We start from the raw sequence: 5,408 nt of genomic DNA, 5'->3' as shown, positions 1-5,408 counted from the left end.
CCTCTGCACACATCAACAACAAGCCACCTCGACGCATTCGTTACCATCGCTCCAACAAAGCAAAACACTGCTTTTCAGGTCTCAAGCGAGTGACGTCAACCGATTGAAATGCTAGTTTAGCGCGGCAGCACCCGCAAACTAGCTAGCCATTTCACATCGGTTCCACTCAACCCCCTTTTCAACTCCTCAACCAGTGATCCGGGTCAACAGCATCAAATGTACCAGGTTTACCTTCCGTCCCTCTCCTCGCCCCTACCTGGGCTCGAACCAAGGGACCCTCTGCACACATCACACAACTGACAACCCACGAAGCTCGTTACCCATCGCGCCACAAAAGCCGCGGCCTTGCAGAGCAAGGTGAACAACGACTCTCAAAGGTCACAGCAAGTGGGATGTCACGATTTAAACGCGTTTAGCGCGCGACGGCACCTGCTAACTAGCTAGCCATTTTCACAATCGGCTTACATATGCACAGATCACAGATACAGCCCCTGAACTCTGATTAAGATGGTTTACATGTCCTAATCATTCTCAGATTGCTTTTAATCAGGCATATGCATACTTCGATTATGACCTGACGCGATTAAGAAAAGCAGAAGAACAGTGTTCCACATGACTAATGTCATACTCTGCCTTCTGCCGTAACAGTTTAATATCAAATAATCAGCGTGCGTGCATGTACAGATATAGGTTCTTAATTTGATCATTCTTTGGTTGCTGAAAATGTTCCTGCACTGCATGAKATGCAATTGAGCTTTGTGATTTACATAAATTCACTGAAAACTCGTACTAACATGCGGTTATATTAAGATTATATTATATTAATATTACACTTTTCACATAGCCCACTTTTGGCTAGCTAATAGCCATAACCACTGATAAAGCAACATTATAGACWAAACGTTCAAATCCTGTTGCTGCAGCATTATTTTGCTGTGACAATACTGGTCAAATGAAGATCCTACATCTGTAAACATACTCAGTGTGTGTATATTGTGTCTCACCTGTTTGTGGAGGTTYAGTTTGTCTATCTCCGAGAGGACCCAGCCTACACTCCCATCCCCTCCGCACACCAGGATCCGGAAGTTATCAAACTTCTGGAAGAGACGCAGCCTGGAACACACAGAGGAATGGTCATAGTGTCACAGTAAAGCTTTCTTTCCATGTTCTGTCCCAATTAGAACACCAACCAGGGACCCTCTGCACTCAACACTAGTCACCCACCAAACAGCCTTCTAACTAACCGCACTACCAATAACATGGTCTAGTTTGAGCCAGAGACACGGTCTACTTCTTGGTCTCAGGAAAGGTTCATTCACAAGCACAATGAATGCTACTAGTGCACAGCTAACCAGCTAGCGATGTCACATGGTTTCCATTAGCAGGAGCAAACCAAGCTGACTCACCCTAGATGTGGTCCTCCGTTGACCAYGTCAAACACCTGAGCAGGGTTGAGGAGCTGCTTGAAACGTCGGAGGAATTTAACCCCTTGGTTGTCTCCGCTCTTAGAATTGACAAAGACCAGCAGAGGACTGGCGCAGGACGGGGGACAGGTGGCCTTCCAGAAGCCTGAACACAAATACAAAAAATAACAGTTATTACATGAATTAATGAATGAATTAATTCATGGATGGATTAGTGAATGAATGAATGAATGGATGGATGGATCTGTGCTCAAATATTAACAGTACTAGCCCATTTTAGTACAAATTATTATTTTTTAAATTGCAACCCTATTATAGTTCAAAATGATCTGATAACTATTGTAGATAGAAATAGACAGGTCATCAGAATCGGTTAAATGTAGAACTGTTCATCTCTAGCACATGTATCACTTCATTTATCACCATCACTGTCGAAACCAAAGAAAAGATGTGTTAACAATGCCAGTATCTAGACTCTGATTCCTGTCAAAGTGACTAATGGGAAGAGATGTGAGAAGATGGACAGGTGAAAAGAAGAGAGAGATTCTGCTATCTTCTGTCTGCTAGCTGGGAATGTCCGTTAACTAATGTATCATAACGCCCACACACTGCTACATCATTAAAGCATTAAAGTGTGTGTTTAGGCATCGTCATACTGAGTCAGGTTGGGCACATGTATGTGGCATGTGCAGTATTAGCACACATTCTAAGCGGGAACACACTGCAGAATACAAGCCTTCATAGGATGCATCATACAGCAGAATAGAATCCTTTATAGGATGCATCATACAGCAGAATAGAATCCTTTATAGGATGCATCATACAGCACATTTATACGCCTGTACATTATGTCAACATCACTCTGTGTGAAAAGGCTCTAAGTTTGTGTGGGTGGGTGTGTGAGAGAGAGAGAGAGAGAGAGAGAGAGAGAGAGAGAGAGAGGAGAGAGAAGAGTGGTGAGTGTGTGGTGTGTGTGTGTGTGTGTGTGTGTGTGTGTGTGTGGTGTGTGTGTGTGTGTGTGTGTGTGTGTGTTGTGTGTGTGTGTGTGTGTGTGTGTGTGTGTGTGTGTGTGTGTGTGGTGTGGTGTGTGTGTGTGTGTTGTGTGTGTTGTGTGTGTGTGTGTTGTGTGGCAGGGAAGGGAATGGTGACATTCCCCTGGGGCCCTGTCCTCCACACTCTCCATTGTCTCGTTCTTTCTCCCTCTTTTTTCTTTCATTCTTTTCTCCTCCATCCTCCACAACTCGTTGCCTCTCTCTTCTCTCTCTATACTCCCTGTCTTCCTCTCGCTCTCTATATCCCCCTGTTTCTCTCTCTCTCTCTCTCTATCCCCCTGTCTTTCTCCTCTCTCTCTATCCCCTCCTCCCTTTAATCCCCCTCTCCATCTCCACATCTCGTTGCCTCTCTTCTCTCTCTATCCTCCCCTCTCTCTTCTCTCTCGCTCTTCTCTATCCCCTGTCTCTCTCTCTCTATCTCTCTCGTCTCCGTCTCTCTCTCTCTCGCTCTCTCACCTCTCTCTTTCTCTTGATCTTGTCAGCAGCGGAGCAGAGTGGGAAGAGATGGAGAGGGGGAAGTGGAGGGGAAAAGATGGGAAAGAGGGAAGAGGAGAATGAAAGTCACGACGTTCCAGCACGTGCCACAGTCAGCCAGCTGCCAATTAGATTAGAGCTCTCTCAAGCCTGTACTGGGGAAGGGGCAATACTAGCACGTGAAGAGGGGAGGGGCGGATGGATAGGGGGCTTGAGAGAATGGGAAGAAGTGAGATAAATATATTTAGAAGACAGAGGAGAGGAAAAGATGGAGAGGGAGACACATGGGGAGAGAAGGGACGGAGACATGGGAGAGAAGGAGGAGACATGGAGAGAGAAGGAGGGAGACATGGGACGAGAAGGGAGGAGACAAGGGGAGAGAAGGGAGGGAGACATGGGGAGAGAAGGGAGGGAGATATGGGGAGGAAGGTAGGGAGAAACATGGGAAGAGAAGGGGGGAAAAGTGGGGAGAGAAGGGAGGGAGAATGGGGAGAGAGAGGCAGGGAGAACATGGGGAGATAAGGGAGGAGACATGGGGAGATATGGAGAGATAGAGGGGAGGGAACAGAGAGGAGAGTGGGGGGAGTAGAGGGAGGAGTACTGTTTTCCCTAGCTCAAACTCCTCTCAAACACCATGATTGTGTAATAAAGCCATGGAAAGTAGTGCATCTAACCTGAAATTCTGGTGCCTGGATGGTGTTGGAATGTAACCCAATGAAGAATACACAGAAAGTGTTTTAAAAACGAATAGAGGTACTCTGAAAACACCCAAAGTGTTTCTTCAATATGAACATTGTTGTTTTTAAGGTGGTTGAAAACCCTTTGTGGGGATTATGTACATGTAAAAGGCCGCATCAGAAGAGTATCTCATAGCTTCAATGGTTAAAAGATGCAAATGGTTTACAGCCTAAATATTGATTGATAATATTTTCTGTGGATTTGTTTTTTGTTTGAATTCCACCCACAAATGTATTCACTTTATTTAGAAAGATTAGTGCGAATATGACTCTGGTGGCTTTAAAGCCTCTCAATGGTCAACACAAAGCATCAGCGATCCAGGTTTATACATGTTATTGGTTACAACCAGGCTGGTCACAAGAAAGAGCCGTCAATTTCGGACGTTTGAAAGGGTCCTGAGGACGTGATATTTGCCTGCGTCGGCCTCACACAAAAAATGAAAATACAATGGCACAGCACTGGGCTACAACTCACCAGGCTCTACCAGAAATGTTACCCTGTAACTATGAGATAATTACCTGTAACATGTGGGGATTTTACCTTACCTGTGGATTGCCCTGTAACCATGTGGAAATTAACCCTTAACCATGTGGAATTAACCCTGTAACCATGCGGAATTACCTAACCATGTGGAATTACCCTGTAACCATGTGGAATTAACCTGTAACCATGTGGAATTAACCCTTGTAACCACGTGGAATTACCCTGTAACCATGTGGAATTAACCCTGTACCACCGAGGAATTAACCCTGTAACCATGTGGAATTAACCCTGTAACCACTGGAATTACCCTGTTACCATATGGATTACCTGTAACCATGGAATTAACCCTGTAACCATGGGATTAACCCTGTAACCATGTGGAATTAACCCTGTAACCACAGGGAATTAACCCATTACGTAACCACGCGGAATTAACCCCTTTACATGTGGAATTTACCCCTTAACCATGTGGAATTACGCCTGTAACCACGGCGGAATTAACCCTGTAACCACGCGGAAATTAACCCTGTAACCAGCGGAATTACCCTGTAACCATGTCCGCGGAATTAACCCTGTAACCATGAGGAATAACCCTGTAAACCTGTGGGATATTAACCCCTGTAACCATGAGGAATAACCCTTAACCATTGGGAATTAACACCTGTACCACGCTGAATTAACCCTGACCATGTGGAATTAACCCTGTAACCAGGACGGATTACCTTAACCATGTGGAATTAACAGCCTGTACCACTGGAATTAACCCTGTAACCATGTGGAATTTAACCCTGTAACCACTTTCGGAATTTAACCCTGTACCATGCGGAATTAACCCTGTACCACTGTGGATTAACCCTGTAACCTGCGGAAATTAACCTTACCAGGGAATTAACCCTTACATGTGGAATTTACCCCTGTAACCATGTGGAAATAACCCTGTAACCACGCGGAATTAACCCTGTAACCACGCGGAATTAACCCTGTAACCATGGGAATTAACCCTGTAAGCCAGGGAATTAAACCCCCTTAATACCAGTGCGTGGAATTAACCCTTTAACCATTGGAGAATTAACTCCTGTAACATGATGGACATAACTCCTGTACACAAAGTTCTTTCTCCAGATTACCCTGTAACCACTACCGGCGGATTAACCTGTAAGAGCCACGGCGGAATTAAAAAAACCCTGTAAAATAGCCATGAAGAATGAACGCTGAACCCTTGGTGGAAATTTAAAAC

At 44.9% G+C, this 5,408-nt stretch overlaps 1 pseudogene; it reads right to left on the bottom strand.

Annotated features, from left to right (window-relative positions):
- LOC111971941 (diacylglycerol kinase eta-like) overlaps positions 1-5,408 on the bottom strand; it is a 78,886-nt pseudogene that overhangs the window by 46,799 nt on the left and 26,679 nt on the right.

Source organism: Salvelinus sp. IW2-2015, linkage group LG2 (genome assembly GCF_002910315.2).
Source record: "Salvelinus sp. IW2-2015 linkage group LG2, ASM291031v2, whole genome shotgun sequence".
Classification (NCBI taxonomy): domain Eukaryota; kingdom Metazoa; phylum Chordata; class Actinopteri; order Salmoniformes; family Salmonidae; genus Salvelinus; species Salvelinus sp. IW2-2015.
Note: the sequence above shows the minus strand (reverse complement) of the source record. Positions and strands in the feature narration are given on the sequence as shown.